This window comes from Lissotriton helveticus, chromosome 6, assembly GCF_964261635.1.
Source record: "Lissotriton helveticus chromosome 6, aLisHel1.1, whole genome shotgun sequence".
Classification (NCBI taxonomy): domain Eukaryota; kingdom Metazoa; phylum Chordata; class Amphibia; order Caudata; family Salamandridae; genus Lissotriton; species Lissotriton helveticus.
The window spans coordinates 453253290-453265475 of record NC_136067.1 but is presented as its reverse complement, the minus strand read 5'-3'; positions in this window follow the sequence as shown (position 1 = coordinate 453265475).

Here is a 12186-nt window from a genome sequence, read left to right as displayed (position 1 = left end):
TCTTTGTTGTGAAAGAGAAGTAAAGATCCTAAATCTAGAAACAGAGACTCTCTTTGGTCTAAAACTTGAGAAAACATGAAGAGATTAGAAAGAAAGCACAGTAAACCCAATTGGAGCTTTGAATTTAAGTTACAGTGTGAGGTTTATGTAATTGAACTCTACAACGAAAGAGTACAGTGTGAATATGAGGTAAATCTAAATAAACACAAGGATTAAAAACAACCTCACAAACAATCAAAATGTAGGCATAGAATAAGAACAGTGGCTTGATGCGTCTACAATGAGACATAGTGTTCAGCACCAGACTCTGTAACTAAAGTATATATATATAATTACAATGCAATTTCAATATTATATAGTATCCAGAGACAAAGGTAGCCAAGGACAATTTGTGTAATCTTTAATCAGAATCGGAGACCAAATATAAACTACACGAACAAGAACTAGATCAATTTGTAATGCAGGCAGTCTCGAACTGCAGCAAGGAACAACCCATAGTTCAAAAAGACAGACAAAATACATCATTCAGTATCCAAAAGAATCAGGCTCCAGGAACAGGAAAACACTCCAGAATTAGAGGAATCCCACAATGCAGACAATTTAGAGAGGACTGAGGTACCAAAAGTATCCCAAACAGTCTAGATCCAGGGCGAGGTACCAAATGCTGTACAACAAATCCAGAAGCAAAGTCAGGGATCAGATACAACACATAAAATATAGAACAAGACCAAAAGAGGGGCAATATATATTTTAGAAATACAGGGACACAAACCAAATGTAATGCTAATGGTGTAGAACAACACAACTGGAGAAAATCAGAAACCAGGTGTTCTAGAGCCTCCAGACCCAAAAACAGTCACAGCCATTTTCTATAATCAGGAGCCAGCCATCATACTTAACTAGTGACCAGGCCCATGGAGATAATGTAGAGCCAGGAGTAATACAAAATATAAAACTAGGAAACTCTTCAAGAAAGATTAATTAAGCCAAGCAGAGGATGGGATTTGAAATACTTCTTGAAGAGGGCTAAGTATTTCCTGTCAGTTAAAAGGCTTGCTCCAGCAGAGGACTGAGTAAACAAACACATTAGGCACTGGAACCTTCCTGAAGATTATGAGTATTTCCTGTCAATTAGAAGGCTGTCAGTGGTAGGAGCCTAGGGCAGACTAGAACAGGAAATGGAGACCTTTAATTAAATGGCAGATGAACAAAAACAGCAAGGCATATCAGGCAACCTTGAGGTCAGCAGGAAAAAGAGGCTTTTAACTAATTTGCACCACATGCTTGTTCAAACAGAAATTCCAAGCATTTGCACCTAGTTAAACAGATCTTAAATCAGTGCACTCAAACTAGAGTACATATCATGCCTAAATAAAGTGCACAACAGAGTACATGACACATGTCCAACTTTAAAATAGTGAAAAGAGCATAACAGAGTACATGGAGGTGCACAACTAGAAAGCAATGAAAAGTGCATAGCTGGGTGCCTGTCCCAGCTATGCACCTGTCCAACAAAAAAGATGTAGAGCAGAGTACATGGCACCTGCCCAACTGGAAAACAGTGACAACAATGGGGAACACACAGCACAGGCAGACTGCTATACCGACAGACTAGGGTATGACAATAACTTCTGCACTGTTTGGTGAATCTGCACAAAACGTTTTTAAAAATCATCCACTTTGGGTTCTTCATGCCAAGTTGTGAGCGGAATTTTGAAATGAGGGCAAAAAACAACAGGGGGCTCCAAAAGTAAAAATTCTGATTTTATCTCTCGTTGGAATCTTTGATCCTGGATAGAAAATAGCTGAATGGAATTACACCGAACATAGCACAACAACAGAAATGTAATCAAGGAAGCATATTTGCTTAGCTTGGTGTAAATCAGTACAGAAGTTTTAATAAAGTTAACATTTAAAAAGTGTCTACATCTGGGCAAGTAGACTTGCAGCCTACCCCTACTGTGGAAGGATAAAGTCCAAGAGCGGTGGAATTGGTCACCCTTGGTGGACTGAGCACAGGGCTAGTGGCTAACACTAGCTCTGCGTGGCCAACTAACTGTGCATTGCCTCACCACATGCTTTACACAGCATGTGCTGTCCAGATTCAGCAGGCTGTGTGCTTTCCTTGACAGGTCACCTGCAGCAGACTCAACACATTACCTGGCTGTGGGTCAGATGCTGCTGTGAACTCCTGCTTCACATCGCTAAATGCACATACAAAGCTAAGATATATGTTTGTATCTACTTTTACAGTTGGTTTGACAAGAACCATTTTTAAAGACATATGGTTTATTCCGACTTTTACTTTTTGAGGAAAAACATAAAAATACTACTAATTCTGTATTCCTACATCAACAATGGGGAAAATAAAAGCAAAATATAATTCTGGCAAGATCACTGGTTTGGTTTAACTTCCTAAAGCTGAACAGCGTGGCTCTGTTCACCACAGATGACCCTACCACACACCAATGCAAACCCGGAGTTTGATAGCAGCGTTGATGGCTCCCGGCTCCTCCTGTGGAATTTCTTCAGGCAATCTATATGCAGCAGGTATAACATATGGCATGGTTGCAGAAGATATTTTAGCTAACCTCTTCACTTTCTCAAACTACTGGTCATGGCCCATATTAATATGTTTGTGCTTCAATGTGTTTCTAAGGCTCTATTTCTGCTGGTTGCCAGTGCTTATCTTCTTCTTGAACAACTTCCAAATTACATATTTCAAAGTTTTTAGACTGATTAAAACCTTCCCTACAATGGATTCTAGTAGTGAATAGGAATCCTTAAGCTCCTGATTTTCCTACTAGAAGCCATTGCAAAGTAGAAAAAGTTTTTATTTGCCATAAAAAAATCAGAGGAAAAAAGAAAAATGCACAGTCTCTTTTGCTGCAAAATTGTGAAATGGCAGAGAGACCAAAGAATTGATTAAAATACCCAAGAGCTGTTGGAATATGGAGTAATGCATCTGGATGAACAAATCAAACTTCAAAGTGGTCTACAAAATGTCATGAATTTTCGTGAACCTAGGAAAAAGACATGGTTGGGTCCGGCATGTCCTTGTCTCTACCGATGCTGGTACCATGAAACTTACAGGGCTTTAATAAGTGCTTCATTTAAATTTAATTACAGAACTGTGACTTATTTTGCATTTGCATAATGCCTACTTTCACACTAGTTAAAGATTTTGCCGGTATCTCAGTACTCAGAATGGATATCCCTCCTCAGCAATCACATGTGCATGGCATACACCAAGGTACTGCATTCAACTCTCCACAGAAGGCTAACCTTTATCAGGCATGGCCTTCAGCCGTCCACAGAGAGAGTTAGTTGCTAGACCTATCCTGCAGCCATGCCCTGAGCCGAACCCTCCATGGCCTGTTACCTGACATTACATCTGGACTTTGGCTATGCAAATGTCCACGGATGGGCAATCTCCGATACAAATACAGGCTCTATGCACAACCCTCTATCGCAGCCAATCTTGCCTATGACCGCCCTGAACCAGGAATAAGGTCCACTACTGTGTATAGTCTTGGGCATGCAAATATTCTGATATTTTTTTTCTTTTAACATGTTACCAAGATTTGACAAAAAAGAATATAGACATGAAATGTAATCTATAGATCCTGTGGGAAAAACAGGGGTGTTTTCTTAGTGTCTACACAAAATAGATTTTTAGCTGCTGTTATCCAACAACCTTGCTTGGATCCTCAACTCCCTCTAGGGTCTGCAAATCCCACATTGGAAGTAGGAAAAAAAATGCTTCCTCATCCAATGAGATTTCTTTATTTTTCAAATGTATTATCCTCAAAAGATTTGAGAACCTGGATACTTGAATGATCCACAAATTAATTGCCAAGAGATCTCTGTAGATCTCTATATTCAACCCTGTAAAAACATTTTGCAATGCTAATTTCTAAAAAACGACTGAATGAATTTCCGACATACCGAGCAAAGGCACAACTCTGTGTCCTGGTTTCAGGTCACGTTTCATGTAATTCCATTCAGCAGTGTTTGTTTGAGTAGAGAGCAACGATTCCTACAGTGAAAATCACAAATGCTAATTTTGTTCAGTTCCACCCACCTAGATAGATCTGAAAATAAATTGACATACCAAAACATAACCACTAAAGCTGTTTGATTTGTATGCATTTATCAAATGGAAACAAAGTTATAAGCACATCTAAAGTAGCCTTTTAATGGAAAGTTAGAGCTAGCCATATATCCACAAGCTGCACTAGTTGCCAGGCCACTAAGAAGACTTTATGAATTTGTTTTGCTCACATTAATTATATAAATGTATATTTGTTATTTTGTAGGCAGTATTTTTTGTGTATGCATTAAAGTACCCTTCTATTTTAAGTAAACAGTACTGTCTGAGCAATGAATTATTGAGGTTTATTGCTGTGCGATGCTTAGTTCTGAATTTACAGCCCTGAGTGCCTCACTGAGTAAGGATTGGACTGCTATGTCCCACTATCATGAGAGTCAAGTGCTAGAAAGAGTACTTGGTTCACAGTTTAATGTCTGCTGTTGCCCTTCTGTTGGTATAGAAGCGCCTAGACACCCGTAGGTAAATGGCTCCCTTGACACAATTAGGGCCCAGCAACCTCTGATTGCACAGGACCCCCACTTGCACCACCATCATGATAGGCATAACTCACTCGCCAAATAGACTACTCATGTCCTTCCAAATGTATATCAATTTATAAGGACTGAACAAAATCAATCCATGACATATTCAAACAAAGAAATAGTGAGGCAATCTATAATCCTAGTCCCTCACCCCCTATGTCACATTTTTATAGGACTCAGATGTCTAGCATCCTGTAATGGATGTTACAACAATTTATCTCAGTTGTTGTCAGTCAATCAGACTGTTTGGACACTCAAATCATTTGAACGTCCACAGATCTTGCATTGGATAAAGTTTTTAAAAAACGTCATCTTCCAATGGCATTTACTCATTTTTCAAATGTATTAACCTCAGATGTTTCGAGGATACAGATCCACAAACTAACAGACAAGGTAAACCAAAGTACCTGGCTAACCCTCCTAAGTTCCCATATATATTGTAAAGTATAGCAACTGAATATTGAACAGACCTACATCAAACCTTAAAATGCCCAAATATAAGTTAAGTTCTAGTGTCATGCAAAGTTCTGTGCTGTGTCTTTTAAATTGTTTGTCAGTAGATGAGAGCAAATTTCGTTTTGAGAGTTTAAATAGAAAATGAAACATCTGTTACACAGCCTGTAACTTTACCCCTGCCCACTAGAAAGATCTGGATGAAACCTGACATGATGAAACTCAGCTTGAAGGACCAAGCAAATGGCACCAAACTTCTAAGTAAATCAAACAATTTAGACCTCAGCAAAAAAGAAAATCACTATTACAGAGCTGGATACAAATTGGCACTTAGGGTTCCACTTCTAAACTATTTTTATTTATACACTGTTGTGTACAGCTTAGTTACACTTATCGATCACATTTTTCCTTCATGTCATTCTTCACAATGAATTCTGGAAAATGTATTTTTTGTCCGGTTAGTTTCATGCAAAGACACCATTTTTATCTTGCATACTATTTTGTATTGGCTTACATGTATTTATTTGCACCACACATATGTCAATTTAAACCCTCCTCTGTGTGTGTTTTTTTATAGGAGGCCCTCATTATTTGATTATTTCTTTATTCAAGCCCCTCAGTGGGACATGATAGTACCTCCCTTGAAATTTCTCTATGGGCTATTCATAAATTCCTCCTTGGACATCCATCCAATCAGGCCCAAATGTGTCAGACATTGAGAATGAAGACTCTTCCTTGAAAGAAATTTGGAAATGTAGGCAGTGGGTCAATGGGTGTGGTTTTGGAACACCTACCAGGCATAGTTGAGAGGTATAAATGAGCAAGAAACCATACCAAACTGGAGAGGGAGGAAGAGTTATTAAGGAATTGGAAAATCAGCTGACCAACCCAGTGCAGGAACATGCATATGACATTATCAGATTAGGGCTTGAAAAACACAAACCCTTGCCAGAGCAAGATTAGAACAAAAATGTCAAGATCATTGGCAAGCAAGAAATCTGTAATTACATGAATATGGCAAAAACGTCATACAATTCTGTGTGGAAGACTAGGAAGACTAGGATGAAAAAAACATTAAAAAATGTTGCAGGTAACCAGAATACCCCTGGTGAACCTATGGTCACTTGTGACAAGGATCTTGGAGAGGCTTTTCAGAAGGTTTACCAGTCCACATATAGCAAATCCCTACACCCAAGAAGATGGGATATCATGAACTGGCTCAATGTACTCCAATTACCTTCACTTGACTTGCAGGGCCAGGCAGCTCTGGCTCAAGAAATCACAGAAGAGGAAACCATAAAAGCTATTTCCAGCATAGTAAAAGGGAATGCTGCTGGCCCTGATGCGATCTTGCGAGGTTTACAAGGTTTTTGTAGATTAACTAACTTTGGAAGGAATTATTAAACAATATTCTGAACAAAGGCTATAATCCACGAGGCAATTATATTAGTAATTGTAAAGCCCAACAAGAATCCTGTTAAATGTGATTCCTATAGGCAAATTTCGCTGCTAAATGTCGATTATAAGGTCTTCCCATGTATACTTGTTGAAAGGCATTCTGAGGACATTGGGAAGTTGGTCAATGGGGTTTATCTGCAGGCGAAAGCTCAGAGAACTGACTCACCAGGTTACAAGCATCAAAGACATAGCTGTCTCACAGAGACTGCCCATTGCAATTGTGGCAGTTGTTGCGACCAAGGCCTATGATCAAGTTTGCTGGGAATATCTGTGGCTGTGCCTAGCCATATTTGGGATCCTGGTAGTTCTCATAAATGGCTAGAAGCCCTAAATTGCAAACACTTAGCCAGATTCTGGGTAAAACAATTGTTTAGCTCGCAAGTTACTAATAGGTAGAGGCACGTGGCCAGAGTCTCCTCTTCAACCAAGTCTTTTTGATCTGTTTATTGAACCCCTAGCCAAGAAATTTATATCAGAGGATGTTATGGACCCCTTTGAAGCACGGGGTCTAAAGAAGACAGTGGTGTTATATGCTGAAGATTTGATTTTGTTAACTAAATGGGCAGAGTCTTCAGTGCAGAAATTTGAAGAAATAGTTCATGCTTTTGGACCTCTATCGGGTTGCTCCATCAACTGGGGTAAGACTGAGGTAAAACCTGGGTTATTGAAACCTGTCCAAGTATGTTCTAAAAAATAATGCAATATTTAGGGGTTGACATTGTATGCACCATTAACCAAATTCTTAAAGAGAATTCAGCCAGAAATAAAGCTGAAATTAAACAAACGTCTGGCAAGATCGCATAATCGCTCCCTGACAATTTATGTAAGAGTCAATTTAATAAAAGATGTGTATCATACCTAAAATCACTTTCATCTTTAAAAAATATTTAATTAAGCTTTGAACCAACAGCTCTACAAAAATTGCAGTACTGTATCAATAATTTTGATTGGGCCTCAAATGGTACAAGGATTCCCTGGAAATAAATTAGGAAGTAGACTATGGAAAGGCGGGTTTCAACTCCCAGATTTAAAACAGTACTACTGGGCCTTTCAACCCAAGTCATTCAGGATGCTGCTGGAGGTACCTGATTCTTCAGCTAAAGGTAGTGTGTTTCTATCTATAACCTCTTTGCAGAATAGCACTGATGGTTTTCTACTTAAGTTTGGATCTCCATTCAGCGTGGGACACTCCCTGAGTAGCGTTGCCCCCTATGAGGTTAAGTTATTCATTCATTCAGTCATTCATGAATTTATTCATTTAAGTATTTTAAGATAATGAGGCTTCAGACCATGAAGGCTGCTGCTTGAATATGACCTGATGTGGGGACAAGATGTCAAAATTGATACTATAATGATTTTGCCCCAGTATGGGATTTGCCTGATTCTCCAGAGTGCCTAATAGATGCCTTCAGTCCCCCACTGAAGACGGCATATTTCAACAGGTGGTGAGATTTATTTGGCGCGAGACAAGAGGGAATCTCCCTAGGTTTAAATATAATCACATTTCTTTGGGGTATTCTGCACAAAGATGGAAAAAATGCATCTGTGAGGGTTTTTGGGAAGAGCTCCATTCACAGGGGATACTTAAGAAAAAGGCTGCAAATGGGATGGATCCCTGTGTACCACTGAAGACACGGAGAGGCCTGACATGGATCAAGCCTTGGATGCATACTTGCCCGAAGAGTATTTTGTATTACACTTTATGCTATTGTAAGTAGGCTACCTTAAAAAGGAATCACCTTTTCATCCTTCATAGGGCTTATTGGACTCCGAAAAAGATGGCGAACTAGGCGAAAGGCCACGAAAAAATGGGTTGCCGTGCAGTTAATGATAAACATGTTTTCTACTTGTCCAGCTCTATTTTTATTCTGTGAAGATCTAAATAAGATCATATCAGCTGTCATTGGTCAAAGTATAGAGGCAAGTTTAACCATTATTTTGTTTGGATCTGATAGCAAAAACACAAATCGGTTGAGTCAAAATGAAGGCAAATTGATATTCTATTTAATTTTGATTTCCAGACATATAATCTGTAAAAAAATGAATTGAGCAAAATCCTCCAGTGGTATATTACTGGATACCTTCAGTCTTAGAGTTAGCTTGCTGGAATAAGATTGCTTAATGGCAAGTGAACACAGTTCTGGCAACAGATATTGGTTGGAGTAAATAACTGGGTTCAATGATTATACCCTTTTTTCCAATTGCAGATTTGTTGGCAGATAATGGTGCCTTGCCTGCAATCTGGCCTTGTGCGTATTTTCAATGTGATACAATGGCTTGAGACAGAACCCTGTGAGTTGGTACAGCCAGCATATATTAGGCATCGAATAAACAGTGGTGTTGAGAGGAAAAAAACATGAAAGAAAAGAAAACAAAAATGAAAAAAGAACCAGATTAAACTGCTTCTTAAACAAGGGAGCCCAAAAAAGTCAACTAGGGACCTTGGGAGTTAATTATTCTAAACAACAGTGGTCCCCAAAGAAGGAATTGTGTAGACAATAAATATAGACTCAATCGTTGCTATATTAAGTGGACATGTCCAGCCGGACAGAGATCAATTCTTGACTTTTTTGGCAATGTACTAAAATAATACACAAAAATGCATAAAGTGGGGCACAAGCCTGTGCCCTACTTAGCAGGTAGAGATGAAACTGCAGCGAGGATAGAGATTTTGACAAAATAACAGGAAATACTTCTTCCTTGATTTAGAGAACAAGTCTTACTGCCTGAACCCATGATGGCCGCCCAAGACTAAAACCCTGATTTTTTTTTTCACTGGCGTTTTCCAGATATACCCACAAATAGGAGACCCGCTCATCTGAACTCTCCGAACTCTGCTCTTGTAAATTCTGTGTATCTGTCATCGTTCAATCTAAAAAGCAGAGAATGAAACCTTTCCATTTCCATTGTGCTTGTGTTGTTATCGTAGCAACAGGGGAAGAAGATAATCTTGCAGAAATCCGTCTTGGAAGGAAGAAGAAAGTATAGCATTAAATCCCATAGCTTCAGTATGCTTTTGAAAAAGGTAATTGTTTGCACATTCTAGGGCATGAAGCACCCCCCCTCTTTTCATGCTCTCTCTCACCCTCCCCTACTGCTTTCCCCTCTTTCATTCTTTGTCTACTTCCCCTGCTCCTTTCCCCTCCCCCTTTATCTCTCTCCTTGCGTTCTATGCCCCCTAGCCCCCTGTCCCTTGTGCTCTTTAACTAAGCACTCTTTCTCCCCTTGTTGGGGAAAGATCCAACTACTTTTACTCTGGAGTCTCAGTGATCCCTCTGAGAGAGTCCACAGTGCTAAGGGAGCCACTCACACTTGAGGCATGGTATGTCAACCCTTGCCAAAGCACTCCCTCTCCCCTTTTTGGGAAAGGTCCAGTAGGTAGGCCTTGGAGTCCAGAGACCCCTCTGAGAGAGTACACTGTTTAAAGGGAGCCTCTTGCATCTGAGTTGGGGGAATTATATCACTTCTCCTGGGATCACAGCTTACTGGACTTTGGACGCTGCTTTTACTCATCTACCAGTGTGTGCCCCGTCACCCTCCCCCTTTTCTTTCAAGTTGTGTCTCTCACCCTCCCCCTCCTCTTTCCCGCCTTCATTCGCGGTCTACTTCTCCTGCTCCTACCCCCTCCCCCCTGAATCGCTCCCCTTGCCTACTTTTCCCTTACGCATATGCCCTTATTGTTTGTCTCGACCGAACATGTAACTATGTAGCTATGTAGCTATGCTCTAATAACTGTATAACCTTTGTAACGATGTAACCTGCAACTATGGTCTGATACGCATGTAAAGCGCTCAGATATCTCTGGGTCTAGCCAGCACTCTATAAAACCTTTCAAATAAATAAATAAATAAAATAAACGTCTTGCTAGAAACAAAAAAGATAGCAAGATGAAGATAGATCATCTTTTGGTCCCCAAGTTTCAAAAAGGAAGAAAATAAGATCACTTAATTCACTAAATACAGCTCAAAGCCTCAAAATTAAAAGAATTTTGAACTAACACTGGACATTATTGAGCAAGGATACTCAGGGCCTGATTCCGAACTAGGCGGGAAGGGCTCCGATCGGATTTGGTTTTACCTACATCGATCCGGAGCCCTTGTCTCCGACCGACTCGTTCCCAATTCCGAACAACCAAGTACGATGCCTAGAAACCCTTAGCGCCGACTGACTCAGTTCCATAAGGCATGTGGAGAGATAGAGGCCTCAGGAGCCGAATCGTACAGCTCTATGGAGTAGGTTTTCCAAGCAAGCAAGTGCGACAAACTATTCGGACAGCCTTTAGGAAAAGTTTTGCCCAGATCGAAAAGGCTGCCAGATCGTTTTTTGAGGGCCCGTAGCGGGCCCGTAGCAGGCTCCCCTTCACCCGGAGCCCTACTGATCGTGCCTGTGGGAGTACCCATAGGTCCCCCCTTTCACACCATGCACAGTGTGGAAGGCACCAAGGGGTGCCTGCCACAGGGTGCACAATGATCCCCAACCACCCCTTTTGTCAATGGGAGCCTGTGTACCGAACGCGTACACAGGCTCCCATTGAAGTTGTTATGTTTCATATACGTAGCACAAAAGATGCCCGGATAACATCATACCCTTACACCTACATTACCTCCCCTACACTACACAGTAATGAGCCTTTTAGGATTGAACTTTTACCTACTTCTAGTCCTAGGCGCAGAAGAATGGTTTCCCTGAACAATAGCGTTCTATGACTTCATCTCTGGACTGACACAGTATGAATGAATATTCATAAGTGTTCTTGGAAAGCAGGCAGGGGCTACATCCACCTGCATAATATCTGTGTACAAGGTTCATCCCATACGTCATCCTCAAACCCAACAATGGCTAATCGAAGAAACAAGGTAGAAAGTAACCCTAGACACTTTCAATACATCAATACAACACCTCTTGCTAGTATTAGTTCGAGGGAACCGAGACTTCGAGGCCGACACACTGACCAGAGATGAGGATCCTGCATACAGACGCTCCAGCTGACAGCGGTCCAAACATCCCTTGGAGGGTGTTCAACTCAAAACCAGGACGGGGTCCCACACTCTCTTGCTTCAGGTAATGGGGTTAGACTAAACCTAGAGGGATTCTTGGCTTCACACCTACTCACATGCTAGGTACACTTAGGTACATTTAGATAGGCATCATAGGAGTACGCACGCTTTCTTTCATCATGCATTTTATATCCATGTATGTGTTCATGACTGTTGCAAAATGGTAGTACTATCCTTTTATATCCACTGTACTGCTGGTCATTTATCTCTGATACTGTCTAAAGGTTGTCACAGCACATATATTATACACTAGAACAACAACTGTGCAATAAGTACTTATTGTAAACAAGCCTGACTGTTTCTTCTGTGTAACTCTCTGAGAGAAACTAAGTGAGCACGAGTGACTGAGCGAAAGGTAGTACATTATTTCCACGATCCTGGGGGATCAGGTTTGTCATGGTCTAAGGTTGCCAGAAACTATTCTCTCCCCAATTAGAGGAGATTATAGAGGCACTGATTGCTAGCTAATGCAAACAGGCCCACATACGCAGTGGGGGTGCTTAAAGTTAGTCTGCACTAATCCTACAGTTTATGTTATCCAAACGCACAGGTCCTGCATGGGTACCATAGGAACTACATGACA